The 19633-nt window shown below is 48.3% G+C and overlaps 1 long non-coding RNA gene across 1 annotated transcript; it reads left to right on the top strand.

Annotated features, from left to right (window-relative positions):
- The first annotated feature begins 449 nt into the window (after positions 1-449).
- On the top strand, positions 450-16981 carry LOC139838770 (uncharacterized). The gene is made up of 2 exons (XR_011756615.1): positions 450-866; positions 16701-16981. It is a non-coding gene; the product is annotated as an uncharacterized lncRNA (long non-coding RNA).
- The last annotated feature ends 2652 nt before the right edge of the window (positions 16982-19633 follow it).

Genomic DNA, 19633 nt, shown 5'->3' on the forward strand with positions numbered 1-19633 from the left:
AGAGTTTCACCGATGGCCACCCAGATCCCTCGTTTTGGCCGCTTTAATAATCGTGCAGGAAACACATCTGCAGCACAGCAGCTGACACTTCTTCAGTTCCAACTTTCGGAATTTCAGTTATCCCGCGCAACACCCTATATCTTCGCTGCATCCTGTAGTTGTTCAAAAACGAAGCAGCAGCGCAGTGGCACTGCTCCCCGTCTCACAATCGGCCCGAGTTCGATTTCCCTTGGGCGCGTTAAACCCAAACCCCCCTTCTTGTTTTTTTTTGTTTGTTTCTGAAAATTTTGAAATCTGGATACTTTTCAAAGTATTTAAAACTGCACTTTTACAAATCCGTTTTGGACAAACCATATGTCCATTTTGATCAGCTCTTCATGATCTATCCATATATGAACGCTGATTTGGTTTTTGGATAAATAAAATTTGGACATAATTAAAATCTGAACTTAATATGAGTATTATGGCATAATTCATATCTTCAATTCTACTTTTCGAAATTGTGCAAATTATATATCCATTTTCATCAGAAAAATGTGAGGATTTCAAATCTGAATTTGTCATGCATCATTGGCATCATCTCTGAATTGTCCAAATTAAATATGCAACATGAAGAAAAACTATATGTGAGGGTGTTTATCAATTCATGTGAAATATGAGCACCCCACTTAATTTTGCTTTGCACCAACCATCTTGCCATGTCATCATGCATCATATTGCGCATTGCACTTGTATTGAATTATGCTATATCTTCCTTGTATGTGCTTTTGGTTCTTCTCGAGTAGACGCCGACGCAGAGCAGTACGAGCAGGAGTACGAGCACCCCCAGGAGGATCGTGTCGGTGCTTCTACCTCTGATCTGACAGGCGAGCCCACCCCTTCACCTATTTTACTTTTACATGCTCTTTTGATCTATTGCTATCCTTATGTTGCGATTCTGTTGTGTCACGTGTCCTATCCACCTGTTACCTATATGTCCGAGATACACCTCCTCGCCCTACCTTTTGTTTGTTGTTTGCCAGCTTTGCGAGTTGTAGGCGAGTTTAGGGATTTTGTTTGATGTAGCACCGGTCACCGACGTCGCTACACCATGGCCAAAGAGTCCCCCAAGTGGACCTTCAACCCTAACCCACGCTACACGCGACAAGGTGAACTCCTTCCTCTCGATACTCGACCTCGTCAATACCTTGGATGGAATGCTACCTCATGTCGGTATGTTATATGTCATTAGGTACGATAGTCATCGAGGACCGGAGAGGAGGAACATCCATGGTGCAAGGAAGCAAGGGGAGGGAAGAGGAGCCATTCATCATGGTGCAAGGAAGAAGGAAGAAGAAGAAGAAGGAAGGAAGAAGGAAGGAAGAGGAAGAAGAGGCGAGAGGAGGAAGGCCGGCCGGTCCCAGGGCCGGTCAACCGGGCCACAGGCCGGCCCACCCGGCCCCAGGGCCGGTCTGACCGGGCCCCTGACCGGCCTGGCCGGTTTCGACCGGAATCTCCGCTTGTGCCATCCGGACGCAGTCCCGGGGCTTCGGAAGCCTCGCCCGGTCACCGGCCGGCCCAGAATCCGGTTTGGACCGGATGGCCCGGTCCCAGACCCGGTCGGACCGGCCCCTGGACCGGATTTCACGGGTTTGACCCACCAACTTGTACCCGTTCGACCCGAGCTGCCTTGTATGCCTATATAAGCACCCCGGTCGCCCCCTTACCTCTTTAGACAAGATTTAGGCTTAGACATGAAGTTGAGCTTTGTCTCCCTAGGGTTTCATCCCCTTTGTATCAAGGCTACCCATGTTGGATGTATGGATTTGTGAGTGTGAGATTCTAGTGCTACCCACTCTCTCTCCCACTCCTAGATTCATCTCCCTCACCAATCTCTCCGCTCGGAATTCTACCGCGTGTCTCTTCCGGGTTGATTCTATTGGCGTGGTCCATCGAGCCACGGGGTAAGTATCGATTGTATCGGTTGGTGTGCGTGCGTGAGTTCATCGTGTTCTTCGTGTTCATCGTGTTCTTCGCGCTCTCCCTCTCTCCCTCCTTTGGATTTCGGGTCAACCGCAAGATCGGGCCACACACGGGGTCTTAGACCTCATCATATGGTATCAGCAGCCTTTGGTTTCCGCGGAGTTGACCCTCCACCCACCGGATTTGCCCTCTAAATTTTTTCCAAAAAATCCCCCAAAAAAAAATAGCCCTAATTTGCCTTTGGACCGATCTGTGATTTGGTTGCGTTTTGAGTGGTTTTGGTCCATGGATTTGGTGTTGGAGTGCTTGATCTACTATCTCCCCAACTTTTAGCCCCCAATTCCATCGTTTCCCCTCCGATTTGGTCAATTTGGTCGATTTTCGTGAAGAACAGGAGAGAGAAACTGCGTCCCGGTTGAGAAATCCGGTCAACCGGGCTGCAGACCGGCCGGGCCAGCCCAGAACCCGGTCGACCGGCCGTGTGACCGGCCAGGCCGGCCCCAGGTCCGGCCCAACTAGCCCCTGGACCGGGCGTCACCCTTCCTGATGAGGACATCCCTACCTCACTACTACCTCCGTCATTGCAAAATGAAGATGAAGCTGTGAAGCTCAAGTCCAATGAAGTTAGGATTGGACCAATGACACGAGCTCGTGCGAAGCTACTTAAACAACAGGTGAACTTGTTCCTAAACGATACTTTGATTGACGAGAACTTTATACTACCTAAGTCGTATTACTTGTGTATGATCAGGTATGAGGAGGAACCAAGCATCGCACGAGGAGGAGAGGAGCAGCTGGACAAGAAGCTGGACGTGAAGCTGGACATGGAGCCGGACGAGAAGACATCCCATGGACGCGCGAGGGAGGAGCGGGAGGCATGCGCGAGAGGAGGAGTTCTTCAGGCCGGTCCCAGGCCCGGTCAGACCGGCCGTGGCGCCGGGCCACCCGGTCACAAACCGGATTTTGAACCGGTGCCATCCGGGCCACATCCAGGGAACACGGACCCTTCGTCCGGTTTCCGCCCGGTCACAGACCCGGTCTAGGACCGGACCACCCGGTCCCAGGCCCGGTCGACCGGCCCCCAGACCGGCCGAGTCCGAGTCTGTCTCGACCAGATCTATTCTGGGTCGGTTATTCCCGTACTTTTTCGACCTGAGGTCGTCCCGAACGCCTATATAAGTCCCTGGGACGCCCCCAAAGTTGCTTTAGACCACGTTTAAGATAAACCCTAGTTCTTAGTTGTTTGCTATGCAAAACTATTGAATCCCAACTCTCCAATTCGTTGCGATCTGGAGTTTTATTGCTACTGAAAGTTTGTGTGATCTGCTGTTCCATTGGGGATTAGAAGATTGCAATCTACCGCTTCGTGGTCGGCGGCTACGTGCGCAAGTGTGTGGAGTTGCGAATATCTTGCAGGGTTGAGAGCTGTTGCATTGGCGACAGGAATCAATCGAGAGACTTCGTCGGCGTCATACAAGTTATCCTCCTCATATCATCGATTCCATCCGCTGCTACCATCGCGTGTTCATCACCACCCGTCGCTTACTGAGAAGATCGGGCAACCCCCTATCATCTTGGTATCAGATTTCCAGTTTTCCTCGGTAAGCCATCCACAATCCACCCCATAGTTGAGTTGTGAGTGTTTTCCTATCCAGAAAAAGCCATAAAAAGTTAGGGTTAGGGTTTGCCATAGCCTTAGATTGCACTAATTTCGAGTTTTAGTTGCTTTTCGTAGTTGTTTTTGCGTATCTTTATCTTTCATCTAGTAGAATTGTTAGGGTTTGTGTTTTCTCTATCATCTAGTTATCATATCGTGTCAGTTTTGTTACTCCGAGTCCACATAGCGTACAGTGTGTTTGTTCCCAACCATAGACACAGCCTATCGATATAAAGTGACTAGGAACTTCCCCAGAAGAGACTAGTTTTACCGCTCGACAGGCTGCTCGTTAGGGTTTTGGTGTTTTGCTTGTTCTGTTGGCCGTGTTATCAAGGAGTTGTGTCAGAAAATCAAACAAAAAAAAAAAAACAAAAACAAAAAGAGAAAATTGAAAAGAAGCAAAAAGAGCTACATAGCTGCGTGTGTTCTACAAATAGAAAATCCAAAAAGAAAAGTGTTGTGCTAGTTGAATCAAGTGACGGCCTAAGTTTACTTTCCTGCACCCGTAGTTGAGCAATCTTGTGCCTGTCTCGTTGAGCTTTGCTAGCGTCTCTCTAGTGCATTGCAACTTTTCCCACATATAGTTGCATTGCCCCATTATATCGCCTTGTGTGAGTATCATTGGTTGTCTACGGTCAGCGCTAGAGCTTTTATTGGTGCAACTAGGTAGCCCACCTACAGCCCCACATATATCCTGCTTTGTCGTGTGATTTGTTCTTATACCCTTGATATTCGCTTCGCTACATCCGTGCACTAGTCCGTCAATCCAAGTTGGTAAGCACTACTAATTCACTTTGGAGCGGTAAGATTTACCTTTCTTATCAGTTTTGAGTGAGTTGTGAGAGTACCACCAAAGATCTTTGTTTAGTGCACTAACCTACTAATCATGTCTTCTACCGAGAATGTTGATGTGATGCAGAAAAAGGACGCCGCTACACCAGTTACTTGGCGTGAATTTGAGGCACTTCGTGATCACATGCAACGTGAAATACGAGTTGCTAGTGATGTGTTGGACAAGGATATTCAGAGTGTTCACTTGAAGGTCGATGAGACTACTACAGCGGTTAACACCGTTCAAACGTCGGTGACGACTCTTCAAGCATCTATACAAGCTTTGACAACCGCCGTTGGTGAGATACGTACAATGGTGCAACAACAACCACCACTTGATGACGATGGCAGTGTGCAAGGTGACAATGCTGAAGCTGCTAATGCTCAAGGGCGTGGTGTTGGTCGTGGTCTTGGACGTGGCGTTGGTGATGCGTTCCGTGGTCGTGGTTTTGTCCCCGTCGGAGCCCAACGTGTTCCTCAACAACAAGACGATGGTTTGGGTAAGCCCAAGTTCTCAATTCCCAGATTTGAAGGCGGTACTGATGTTGAAGAATATCTTACATGGGAGCTGAAGATTGAGAGATTATGGCGTTTACATCCTGACTATACTGAAGATAGGAAGATTAAACTTGCTTCCTCTGAATTTGATGGCTATGCATTGCGTTGGTGGGATGGACTTGTTCGTGCTCGTGAAGAAGATGGTGAGCTGCCTATTATCACTTGGCGTGCTATGAAGGCGGCAATGAGAGCTCGTTTTGTGCCTACCAATTACTTGCGTTCCGTCTTTGACAAGTTGACCCAATTGAAGCAAGGTGTGTTGACGGTTGATGCTTACTACATGGAGATGGAGATGCTTATGCAGCGTGCCCATGTCCGTGAGTCTCTTGAGATGACACTACAGCGTTTTCTGAATGGTCTGCGGTTTAATATCAAGGGAATTGTGCGTCATCACAGCTATGCTACTATGAATGAGCTACTACATCATGCAAGAGAAGCTGAGTCACAGTTGGCTGAAGAAGCGCAACAGTGGGGCCGTGCTACAGGCGCAGGGCGCTACACGCCTAGGCCGCCGCCTTCTACGGCGCCCTCTACGCGTCCTATGGATGTTCCTTCTTCGTCTAGCAAGCCGGTCTCCAATGTGTCTAACACAAAGAAGCCCGTCCCTGCAGCAAGTGGAACTGGTTCTAGTATGTCTACAGCGCGCAACCGTGATATGGTTTGTCATACATGTGGTGGCAAGGGTCACTTCAAGAAGGATTGTCCTAATCGCAAAGTTATGATAATTAATGAGGACAATGAGAATGAAACTGGAGATGATGTTGATCCAAATGCTCCAGATGAGGATGATTATGATAGTGATGGTTATGATGCTTTTCCTTCTGAAGCTCAAACTATTGTTGTTTCGCAGCGTGTTCTTAATGTGCAGTCAAGTGCATCTACACAGCGCTGTAATTTGTTCCAAACAAAGGCACTAGTTGGTCCTGACAAGGCTTGCAAAGTTATTATTGATGGCGGAAGTTGTCGCAATTTAGCAAGCAAAGAGTTATGGGCCAAGCTGAAACTGAAGTATCTACCGCACCCGCATCCATATTATATTCAGTGGTTGAGCAATAATGGTGAGATGAAGGTGAGCCACATGGTGCGTGTTGATTTTGAGATTGGACCGTATAAGGATTCCATTGACTTTGATGTGGTTCCTATGACGGTGTGTCACCTATTGTTGGGTCGGCCATGGCTCTATGACCGTTCTGTGCAACACAATGGCCGCGCCAATACATATCACTTGGAGTTCAAGGGCAAGAAAATTAACTTACAGCCTATGTCACCACAGCAAATTGTCAATGAGTCTCGTCAGAAGATTGAAGTAAACTTGGAGGATGCATCCATAGATAGACGAGAGAATTGTAATGCCGTGAGTGATATAACGAAAAGTGAGAGAGTGAATTCCTTAGTCTCATTAGCCACCAAACAAGACATGAGAGAATTTTGTGAGGATCCTACAGCCATGCCTATTGTGCTCATGTACAAGGGTACGGTTTTGGTTTCTAACGACATGACCCCTCTTCCTCTTGGTGTTTCTAATGTTTTGCAGGAATTCAGCGACGTGTTTCCGGAAGAGGTACCCGCAGGACTTCCACCATTGCGAGGTATTGAGCATCAAATTGACTTGATCCCCGGAGCATCGCTGCCCAATAGGGCGCCATATAGAACGAATCCCGAAGAAACGAAGGAGATACAGAAGCAAGTACAAGCGCTACTCGACAAAGGTTATATCCGTATAAGTCTTAGTCCTTGTGCTGTTTCTGTTATTCTTGTTCCTAAGAAAGATGGTACATGGCGTATGTGCGTAGATTGTAGAGCGATAAACAACATTACTATTCGATATCGTCATCCTATTCCCCGTTTAGAGGATATGCTAGATGAATTGAGTGGTGCTGCTGTTTTTACTAAAATTGATTTGCGTAGTGGTTATCATCAAATTAGGATGAAAGAAGGCGATGAGTGGAAAACCGCCTTTAAAACAAAATTTGGTTTATATGAGTGGTTAGTAATGCCTTTTGGTTTAACTAATGCACCTAGCACTTTCATGAGACTGATGAACCATGTTTTGCGTGATTTTATTGGCAAGTTTGTGGTTGTGTATTTTGATGACATATTAATCTACAGCCGCAATGAATCTGATCATATTATACATATTCGACATGTTTTGCAAGTGTTGCGTGATAGTAAACTCTATGGTAATCTTGAGAAGTGCACATTTTGCAAAGATAAGGTCATATTTCTGGGTTATGTTGTCTCTAAGCATGGAGTAGAAGTAGATGTGTCTAAAATTGAAGCTATTCAAAATTGGCCTACTCCCATGAATGTGAGTCAAGTTAGGAGTTTTCATGGTCTAGCTGGGTTTTATCGCCGTTTTGTGCCCAATTTTTCTACTATTGCTGCACCTTTGAATGAATTGACTAAAAAGGGTGTTGTCTTTGAGTGGGGCGTTGCCCAAGATCATGCTTTTGATGAACTGAAATGATTGTTAACTTCTGCACCGTTGCTTGCACTTCCTGATTTCAATAAGCAATTTGAGATTGAATGTGATGCTAGTGGTATTGGAATTGGTGGTGTGTTGATGCAAGAGGGTCGCCCAATTGCATATTTTTCTGAGAAACTTTCTGGTGCTAAGTTGAACTATCCAATATATGATAAAGAATTGTATGCTTTAATTAGAGTTCTTGAGGTTTGGCAACATTATTTGTGGCCAAAAGAATTTATCATACATTCTGATCATGAAGCTTTGAAATATCTGAAAGCCCAATCTACTTTACATAGGCGTCTTGCTAAGTGGGTTGAGTTTATTGAGTCTTTTCCGTACATTATTAAGCATAAGAAGGGAAAAGATAATATTGTTGCTGATGCTCTATCTAGGAAAACTATGCTATTAACCCATCTTGATGTTAAAATTCCTGGATTAGAGGTGTTATGTGATTTATATGCAACTGATCATGATTTTGCTGAACCATACCGCTTATGTGTTATTGGTAAAGCATGGGAAAAATATCACATACACGATGGGTTCTTGTTTAGAGCTAACAAACTATGTGTTCCAGAATCGTCTGTGCGTTTGCTCTTATTACAGGAATCTCATGCTGGAGGTTTGATGGGTCACTTTGGGTGTGAGAAGACGCTACTCATGCTCGCTGATCACTTTTATTGGCCAAAGATGAGGCGGGACGTGGACAGGTATGTCAAGAGGTGCATTACTTGCAACAAGTCCAAGTCCAAGCTGAAGCCTCACGGTTTGTATACTCCTTTACCGGCACCTACTACACCTTGGGAAGATATTATTATGGATTTTGTGTTGGGTTTGCCGCGTACTAAGAGAGGCCATGATTCTATATTTGTGGTAGTGGACAGATTTTCTAAAATGTCACATTTTATTGCCTGCCACAAAAGCGACGATGCGTCGCATATTGCTAACCTATTTTTCAGGGAGATTGTTCGACTACATGGAGTTCCGAAGACTATTGTTTCTGATCGTGATGTCAAGTTTATGAGCTACTTCTGGAAGACACTTTGGGGGAAGCTGGGGACAAAGCTACTGTTCAGTACTACTTGTCATCCCCAAACTGATGGTCAAACTGAGGTGGTGAATCGAACCTTGTCACAACTGTTGAGATCTATGATCAAGAAGAACCTGAAGGAGTGGGAAGAGTGTTTGCCGCATGTGGAGTTTGCTTACAACAGGGCGGTACACTCTACCACAGAGCTGTGTCCTTTTGAGGTGGTGTATGGTTTCAAACCCATTACTCCACTTGACTTGTTGCCTTTGCCCATACATGAGAGAGTTAATATGGAGGCATCCAAGAGGGCAGATTTTGTGAAGAAAATACATGTGAAGACTAAAGAGTTGATAGAAAAGAAAGGCAAGAGCAATGCTGCAAGGATGAACAAGAAGCGCAAAGAGATGTTGTTCAAGCCAGGTGATATGGTTTGGATACATTTTCGCAAGGATAGGTTCCCGAAGCTGCGGAAGTCTAAGTTGAAGCCTCGTGGTGCTGGTCCTTACAAAGTGCTTGCCAAGATCAATGATAATGCATACTCGATAGATCTTCCAGTTGATGAGTTTGGTGTCAGTAATTCTTTCAATGTTGCTGATTTGACACCATATGACGGAGAAGACCTTGGAGCGTCGAGGTCGACGCCTTTTGAAGGGGGGGGAGATGATGAGGACATCCCTACCTCACTACTACCTCCGTCATTGCAAAATGAAGATGAAGCTGTGAAGCTCAAGTCCAATGAAGTTAGGATTGGACCAATGACACGAGCTCGTGCGAAGCTACTTAAACAACAGGTGAACTTGTTCCTAAACGATACTTTGATTGACGAGAACTTTATACTACCTAAGTCGTATTACTTGTGTATGATCAGGTATGAGGAGGAACCAAGCATCGCACGAGGAGGAGAGGAGCAGCTGGACAAGAAGCTGGACGTGAAGCTGGACATGGAGCCGGACGAGAAGACATCCCATGGACGCGCGAGGGAGGAGCGGGAGGCATGCGCAAGAGGAGGAGTTCTTCAGGCCGGTCCCAGGCCCGGTCAGACCGGCCGTGGCGCCGGGCCACCCGGTCACAAACCGGATTTTGAACCGGTGCCATCCGGGCCACATCCAGGGAACACGGACCCTTCGTCCGGTTTCCGCCCGGTCACAGACCCGGTCTAGGACCGGACCACCCGGTCCCAGGCCCGGTCGACCGGCCCCCAGACCGGCCGAGTCCGAGTCTGTCTCGACCAGATCTATTCTGGGTCGGTTATTCCCGTACTTTTTCGACCTGAGGTCGTCCCGAACGCCTATATAAGTCCCTGGGACGCCCCCAAAGTTGCTTTAGACCACGTTTAAGATAAACCCTAGTTCTTAGTTGTTTGCTATGCAAAACTATTGAATCCCAACTCTCCAATTCGTTGCGATCTGGAGTTTTATTGCTACTGAAAGTTTGTGTGATCTGCTGTTCCATTGGGGATTAGAAGATTGCAATCTACCGCTTCGTGGTCGGCGGCTACGTGCGCAAGTGTGTGGAGTTGCGAATATCTTGCAGGGTTGAGAGCTGTTGCATTGGCGACAGGAATCAATCGAGAGACTTCGTCGGCGTCATACAAGTTATCCTCCTCATATCATTGATTCCATCCGCTGCTACCATCGCGTGTTCATCACCACCCGTCGCTTACTGAGAAGATCGGGCAACCCCCTATCACCTCCACCGCCACCGCCGACCACCGCCACTCCTCTCCTCCGCCGGCAAGCACCGCCATCATCCCCAACCACCGGCAAACACCACCACGGCCCCAACAAACACCGCCGCATCCGCAAGAGCATCGACACCACCACCACCGGCTTTCCACCGCCACCACCGCCAAGCTACTTTGACCGTTTACTTCCGCTAACTTGTGTTTGCTTGTTCCGGTTTGAGTGCCTTGTTTGTGAAACTAACCCGCAGCTCCGAAGCAAGCGACGACATCCGAGGCACCCCGAACTTGCAACCGTACTCTTGACATCACCGCCTTCATCGCAAGTTGTGTGTTCCGACACTTTTGCGATCTATCCTATCGAGCATTGCTTATCTAGTGTTGCGAGACATTGCACGTGGCCCCGATTGTGAGGTGTGTGTGTGTAGTGTGGAGTCAAGCTTCTAAGCAAAACTCGTGTGGCAAGATAGCAAGAGCGAGCTAACGCTAACATAGAGCGTGAAAAAGATAGAAAAGCACAAAAAGAGTGCAAGTGCCATCGTACATACAAAAGTGTACAAAGTGCCACCATAGATACAAAAAAGTGCAAGTGCCACCAAATACAAAAGAGAAAAAGCTTTTAAGCAAAAGAGAGAGAAGAGAAGAGAGGCCGCGTGTGAATCTTGTTGTCTCTTCGTTTGCAACCAAAGCTTTGATCTCTTCTTGTGTTAGTGTGACACCGAGCACCCTTGCTTAAGGGCTTCTTACACTTTTCCGCTCATTCCTTGGTCGCACTAACCCCGTTCATCTCGTGTGTGCGTTCCACATCTTTTCCGTGTTTATAGTGATCATCACTTTGACATTTGAATTTTTGGATTTCACCCACTCTGGACAACATACTTGATTTCAGATTTCGTCTTTTGGCTTTCCACCACACTCACCTAACACCATATTTGCTAGCTTTTGCGTGTGTTTTTGTGTGAGTGCCCGATACAATTGACTTTGACCTCGGCTTGTTGGATCGCCCCGATCTTATCATACCACGGTAAGATTGCGAGGTAGTGTTCTTCCACTAACATACACCATATACATACCATCGTGCTAACATGGATAGCGAAGATGAGGATACGGAGGAGTACACGGAGCACTTCGAGGAGGATACCTCTTCAAGCACCGCGGATGTGGAGTAACATGTGGAGCTCGACACCGACTATGGCTCCGCGAGCATCACCGACATGACCGACATCGAGGAGCTCTACATCGACAATGGCTCCTCAAGCATGGACGACATGGTGGAGCACCACCTTGAGGACGACATCGACGAGCTCTACATCGACAATGGCTCGTCAAGCATCGACGACATGGTGGAGCACCACCTTGAGGACGACATCGACGAGCTCTACATCGACAATGGCTCGTCAAACATCGACGACATGGTGGAGCAATGCCACGCCTACGACATCGACACCATGGCGGAACCTCACCTCGACTCCACCTTGAGCAACGCCTATTTGGCCAATGGAGCTACATATGAGGATAGAGGACCTCCACGATGGCACCATCATATGGATCATCAAGAGCGTCCTCATCATGATCGTCATCGACACTCGTCTACGAGCTCCACAAGGCGCCACCATGAGAGTGCTTATGCACAAGATCGTCGACTTCAAGTACACCATATGGAGCATCAAGAGCGTCCCCATCATGAGCGTCATCGACACTCTTCTCCAAGCTCCACAAGGCGCCACAAACAACATGCCAAGTCGCATGAGCCATCATCTAGGCATGGCAAGGACCGTTATCGACTCACACCATCTCATGATAGTCGTCGACCACTACCACCTCATGGTCTACATCGACATACGTCACCACATGAGCTTCGCCGCCACAAGCCACTTCATGATCGCCATCGACCAACATCCCCCAAGGATCTTCGACGACCCTCATCAAAACATGGTGATGAAACACGACGACGAGAGCCTCGACATGAAGGCGACAAACACCATGATAGGATGCCTACCACTCCAAGGATGGCAAGTGCACATCGAGCATACCTTCCTCATAAGGCGACTTCCACCTCTTGTGCCACCACCACAATGGCCTCTACCTCGTCACGTGCCTATGGACTCCGATGCTACAAGTGCAAGCAACAAGGCCACCCTCCACGGGAATGTCCCAATCTCCTATGTGAGGTGTGCAAGGCCAAGGGTCACGTGGCATGGCAATGCACAACGCCAAGCGCCAAGACGCTCTACTTCGACAAGCTACAAGCACAAGTCCCCAAGATGCCTACTGCGCCAACACTTCAAGATGAAGATCGCCAAGGTGAACTCAAGGGCGAAGTTGAGCCGAGCCTAGCTCTCATCAACACCATGGCGCCACCGCTTGAGGATGACTTGGGAGGCCATGGAGTTGAGATGGTTGAGCATGGGAATCTCCCTTCAACCAAGGAGGCGCATGGAGATGAGAAAGTCGAGCCTACTCCTATATGCTTGATTGATGAGTTGGTACCAATCCCATGTGAGCATGAGAGCCACTTAGCCCACTTGAGTGAGAGTGATAGTGAGTTGAGTGACTTCCACCCCATATGTGAGTTTGAGTGCTTCCGTTTGGAGGACATGAGTGATACACAAAGTGAGTTGAGAGAGGTAGATGATAGGTCCATGGAGGACATCGCATTTGCTAACACATTAACCTCTCCCTCGTTTGTGTCTTCTTATGTTGCACTAGGTTCCACGGAGGACGAGTTCCCGCTCATGGAGACGATGTACATGGTGCATGACGATGATGATATCTCACCATGCTTGCTCCAAGATGGATATGTCGACCACATGGATCCTCCTACTTCCACAACACCTACTTCAAATGAGTCGGCCTACAAAGGTAACAACATAGGTGTTGATGATGCCATGATCCCACTAGTGGACATGATGAATTATGAGTGCATGCATGATCTCGATGATCCATTGGCTACTTCGCATGCTACTTTCATTTTCCCATGCGATACCTTGCTTGTTAACATTGTTGATCATGTGGAAGTGAATGCTTGTGATACCATGAACATGCCATGCTATGAGAGTTTCACGTTTTCCCTGCTTGCTTGCAATGATAATGATAATACTTGTGTTGTGCCACCCTTGATGAACACTTGCTCTTTACATAGGGTCGTCGACAACAATGATAACATGTTCCACATGCTTTGCCCCAAATGTTTACACCATTCCATGATCCTTGCATCCAAGATTGTGAACAATTGCTCTTTCTTATGCTTGGTATGCAAGAATGCTTATTTCATTGTCCATGAGATGGCCCCCATAGCCTTCTCCATTTTTGATGATCATGAGTTCCCACATGCCACGCATGCACCTTCATGCCATTTGCACTATCGCCATGCATTTCATACTATCTTGCTTGACACTAATGGTGATGTGCACAAGTCTTGGAACATCATGATGGATGATGTATTCCTCTACCATGCACATACGCTCTTTGTTTTGCTCATTCCATGTGTAGGTACCCGACCATCAACTTCCACCGCTACGGAGCATGAGCTCACAAAACGCGCAATTGAGAGCTACCCCAACAAGGACGAGATACATGACCCGACCCATGGGATTCACGCCAAAGGCTATGTTCCCAAACGCTTTCGCCCTCGTGTGTTTCCGGCTTGCCTTGTCGAGTTTCCGGTTTGGTCCAACTCCTCGTCACCTCTTTTGCCTCTTATGCAACGTATCTTAACACATCTTGTTGGCACAATGATTATTGTATGTCTTGATGTTTTCATCATACACTTCGAGAATCTCAAGGACCATGTAATACATGTGAGAGACACCTTATGCATCTTGTGCCACATGTCACTCATAAAGTTGCTCTTCTTTGGATTTCTTATTTCACCTTTGGCAATTGAAATGGATTCTTCGACACTTGAGGACACCCATACTTGGCTCACGCCAACCATACTTTCCCAAGCTAGAAGTTTCCATCTCTTTGCCATTGCACATAACAATTTTGCCCAAAATTTTGCCACCGATACTTGCCTTTTGATTGTTCCATTTGTGTGGGACAATGCTACACATCACATTTTTGACACTTTACAAACCAAACTTTTACATGCACAAACTTTTGCCCCACCAAATTTTGGATACATTGACACTCTTTTGGTTCCCATTTTTGCCAAATGCCTCTTGGAGAAACGACTTGATGCTTCGTATTTGATTGAGAGCCTCTTGTTCGCCGATCACAAAATTGGCATCCACAAGCTTTCCATTTGCAAGTTGTTTTTCCCCAAGCTCTTCTTCGACCGCGACTTTATCCATCTCCCACAACATGGGACAACCGTCATGGACTACACCGTCGGTGAGGAGGAACAAGAGTCGAGGGCGACTCTTTCCCAAGGGGGGGGAGATGATGTAGCCCCGGTCACCGACGTCGCTACACCATGGCCAAAGAGTCCCCCAAGTGGACCTTCAACCCTAACCCACGCTACACGCGACAAGGTGAACTCCTTCCTCTCGATACTCGACCTCGTCAATACCTTGGATGGAATGCTACCTCATGTCGGTATGTTATATGTCATTAGGTACGATAGTCATCGAGGACCGGAGAGGAGGAACATCCATGGTGCAAGGAAGCAATGGGAGGGAAGAGGAGCCATTCATCATGGTGCAAGGAAGAAGGAAGAAGAAGAAGAAGGAAGGAAGAAGGAAGGAAGAGGAAGAAGAGGCGAGAGGAGGAAGGCCGGCCGGTCCCAGGGCCGGTCAACCGGGCCACAGGCCGGCCCACCTGGCCCCAGGGCCGGTCTGACCGGGCCCCTGACCGGCCTGGCCAGTTTCAACCGGAATCTCCGCTTGTGCCATCCGGACGCAGTCCCGGGGCTTCGGAAGCCTCGCCCGGTCACCGGCCGGCCCAGAATCCGGTTTGGACCGGATGGCCCGGTCCCAGACCCGGTCGGACCGGCCCCTGGACCGGATTTCACGGGTTTGACCCACCAACTTGTACCCGTTCGACCCGAGCTGCCTTGTATGCCTATATAAGCACCCCGGTCGCCCCCTTACCTCTTTAGACAAGATTTAGGCTTAGACATGAAGTTGAGCTTTGTCTCCCTAGGGTTTCATCCCCTTTGTATCAAGGCTACCCATGTTGGATGTATGGATTTGTGAGTGTGAGATTCTAGTGCTACCCACTCTCTCTCCCACTCCTAGATTCATCTCCCTCACCAATCTCTCCGCTCGGAATTCTACCGCGTGTCTCTTCTGGGTTGATTCTATTGGCGTGGTCCATCAAGCCACGGGGTAAGTATCGATTGTATCGGGTTGGTGTGCGTGCGTGAGTTCATCGTGTTCTTCGTGTTCATCGTGTTCTTCGCGCTCTCCCTCTCTCCCTCCTTTGGATTTCGGGTCAACCGCAAGATCGGGCCACACACGGGGTCTTAGACCTCATCATTGTTGATATCTCGAAATGTTTGAGATATCTTGTTGGGATGTTGACACATGTACTACCTTTTCGAAAATGAAGTGGATAACTTTTGCTACAACTTAAAATTGCTAAGGGATATAATATGCAGAGGCATCTGTGAGCCCCTTTGCGAAAGCATCGGAACTTTGACTTGCTAATGTCCCCTAGGACCCAAGTTCTTGTTATCTGTTTCTAAGACTGAGCGCGCTAACCACTCGTGGGAGGTTTTATCGGGACCCCCCATCACCCATTACCATTTCTCAAGTCTGTTGAAAAGGGGGCCACAACCTTGGTTTTATTTGCCTATGCCATGTATGCCATGCTTTACTTACTGTTGCCTTCGGGTGTTTATTACTGTTGCCTTCGGGTGTTTATTATTGTTGCCTTCGGGTGTTTACTTCTGTACTGTACCCCGCGGAACGTTTAGCGAAGCGTGTGGTTCGCATGCCTAGCCGTTAACGCAAACCCTGAGTCCGCATCGGAGTACGGCCGAACTTCGTTTCGGGTAGCTTAGTCGGGTGGCCCCCCTAGGCATTCTTGTTGATTTGGGAACGGTCTTGTTGTGAGACTCCGCACTTGCTATGCGGGTTCGAGCATGCGTGTATGGTAACATTGGTGCACCCCTGCAGGGTTAAATCTTTTCGGAAAGCCGTGTCCGCGGTTATGGACGACTTGGAGCTGTTTAACTCGATCATAGAACAACTTACACCTAATGATGTTGCTAATAACTTGCTAATTACTTGCGTAGTAAGTTAGCCCTATTATAATGGAATGGATATAAAATTGTCAACTGTGTGAGTGCCTTGTTAGTACCTCTTGGCTAAGGGGGATCGCACTGGCTGGGTTGTTGTTTGCAGAGTATAGAACTGCTAGATTATGCGCTCTCTCACCTTCTCTATTAGACGGATGTTGTAGCGTGTCTCTATTGGATAGTGCTTTGCTGCCGCTAAACTCCACATATAGCCGGGCGAAGTTTACACCGCCCACCAGCAAGCATAGCTGGTCTTGTCTCGCAAGTACGTGCCATTGGTACTTACCCTCGTTTTTCTCCCTCTTTTTCCAGAACCCGCTTTTCGACAAACAGGTACGACAGATGATGAGCAGTACGCAGGTGGCCACTTTGTCGAGTTCACGGACGACGACTTCGTTGCGTAGCAGGATCGTTCCTAAGGAAGCAGCCTGTGGCTTGTTGGTTATGGAAACACCGCTTGATTATCTTCAGGACTCTTAGTCCCATTTGGTTCTTGTCTGTACCCAGACTATTTGGCTATCTTATGTATGATGTAATGTTGGGACATGTGTCCTCTGAGTGTCATTTGGATCTTGCTCATTAGAGCGTTGCTATATATATGAACCTTATTTCCATCTTTTGTGTCGTACATAGTCATGTTGTGATATTCAAGCTGTATTCTACCCTCGTATCCTGTGCACAGTGTGTGTACGTGTGAAGTGCACAGGAAGGTGAAGCACTCAGGCTTGGAAAGCCTATCGTGAGCCTTTGAGGTGGGTGTTGTGTGCATGGGCGTGTCAAGCTGTTGCTTGGCCTACCCATATGCTTGGGAATGCGAGGCGACCTCACGGTCCTTTGTAGTGACCTCATGCACATAAACCCCTCTTACATGCGCGCTCTGGGTTTTCCTACTCCTGGGGCTTACAACCACCACCACCATCATCGCAGGTATAACTTGCAGTTTTCCCTTGTAACCCTCTTCCTTTTGCGATCTATCCCATCGAGCATTGCTTGTTTAGTGTTGCGAGACATTGCACGTGGCCCCGCATTGTGAGGTGTGTGTGTCGTGTTGAGTAAAGCATCCAAGCAAACACTCGTGTGGCAAGATAGCAAAAGCGAGGCTAACGCTAACATAGTGTGTGAAAAAGCCACAAAAACACAAAAAGAGTGCAAGTCGCACCATACATCCATACATACAAAAGTGTGAAAGTGCCACCATAGATACAAACGAGTGCAAGTGCCACCATATACAAAAGAGAAAAAGCTTTTAAGCAAAGAGAGATAAGAGAAGAGAGGCCACGTGTGAATCTTGTTGTCTCTTCCTTTGCAACCGAAGCTTTGGCTCTCCTTGTGTTAGTGTGACACCGAGCACTTATACATACATTTTTTCCGCTCACTTTTGGTTGCACTAACCCCGCTTATCCCGTGTGTGTGTTCCACAACTTTTCCCGTGTTTATAGTGATCTTCACATTGACATTTGGATTTTTGGACCTTACCCACTTTTAACAACATACTCGATCTTGGATTTGTCTTTTGGCTTTCCACAACACTCGCCTAACACCATATTTGCTAGCTTTTGCGTGTGGTTTTGCGTGTGTCCCGATACACTTGATCTTGCTTTTGGCTTGGTTGATTGCCTCAATACTATCTTACCTCGGTAAGAGTGCGAGGTAGTCTCCTTCCACTAACACACACAACATAGTTCTTGTCTTTCCATCATGGATAGGAACGGAGATACCACAAGGGATGAAGAAATCCTCCGCAACACCGAGAGGTTGGCTACTCAACACAACCTATGGACGCAATGACAAGAGTTCAAGGAGCAACTCACCCTCTTCGAGACGCGCATCGATGAGCAATACGATGAGGTGGCTCACAACTTCTCCGCCGTGAACCAAGACTTGCTCCTTCGTGAAGCTACGGACAACTTGAATGGCCAAATGGCGGCCAATGATGCGAACATGGAGCGGCGCATGGATAGCCTCGACCGCGCCATCACCAACTTGGGTCGCCATCGCCGACACCGCTCTACTTCATCATCATCAAGCTCGCCACAAGATTACTACTCTCATGGTGGCCTTTCGTCCTCAAGCTCGTCCTCAAGGCATGAAGACCATCATCGACCTCATCGCCCACAAGCTCGTCATGAAGACTCTCGCTCCAACTCTAGGCGCGGAGAAATCCATCGCCATGCTCGTCCACATGAGCGTCCTCCACAAGACCAAGTCTGATGAGATCTAAGACCCCGTGTGTGGCCCGATCTTGCGGTTGACCCGAAATCCAAAGGAGGGAGAGAGGGAGAGCGCGAAGAACACGATGAACACGAAGAACACGATGAACTCACGCACGCACACCAACCCGATACAATCGATACTTACCCCGTGGCTCGATGGACCACGCCAATAGAATCAACCCGGAAGAGACTCGCGGTAGAATTCCGAGCGGAGAGATTGGTGAGGGAGATGAATCTAGGAGTGGGAGAGAGAGTGGGTAACACTAGAATCTCACACACCAAATCCAATCATCCAACAAGGGTAGCCTTGATACAAAGGGATGAAACCCTAGGGAGACAAAGCTCAACTTCATGTCTAAGCCTAAATCTTGTCTAAAAAGGTAAGGGGGCGACCGGGGTGCTTATATAGGCATACAAGGCAGCTCTGGTCGAACGGGTACAAGTTGGTGGGTCAAACCCGTGAAATCCGGTCCAGGGGCCGGTCCGACCGGGTCTGGGACCGGGCCATCCGGTCCAAACCGGATTCTGGGCCGGCCGGTGACCGGGCGAGGCTCCCGAAGCCCCAGGACTGCGTCTGGATGGCACAAGCGGAGATTCCGGTCGAAACCGGCCAGGCCGGTCAGGGGCCCGGTCAGACCGGCCCTGGGGCCGGGTGGGCCGGCCTGTGGCCCGGTTGACCGGCCCTGGGACCGGCCGGCCTTCCTCCTCTCGCCTCTTCTTCCTCTTCCTTCCTTCTTCCTTCCTTCCTTCTTCTTCTTCCTTCTTCCTTGCACCATGGGAGTTCCTCCTCTCCGGTTCCTCGATGATTCTTGTACCTAATGATATGTAGCACACCGATATGAGGTAGCACTCCATCCAAGGTATGGACGAGGTCGGGTGTCGAGAGGAAGGAGTTCACCTTGACACAAATGGTGGGGGATTTGTGTTGTTGGTCCACTTGGGGGACTCCTTGGCCATGGTGTAGCGTCGACGATAGGCGGGGCTGCCCTTGACGGTCTTGAGGCGTAGGTGTCCGAAGGCCACCCCGCATCATCTCTCCCCCCCCCCTTGGGG

Source organism: Lolium perenne, chromosome 1, assembly GCF_019359855.2.
Source record: "Lolium perenne isolate Kyuss_39 chromosome 1, Kyuss_2.0, whole genome shotgun sequence".
Classification (NCBI taxonomy): domain Eukaryota; kingdom Viridiplantae; phylum Streptophyta; class Magnoliopsida; order Poales; family Poaceae; genus Lolium; species Lolium perenne.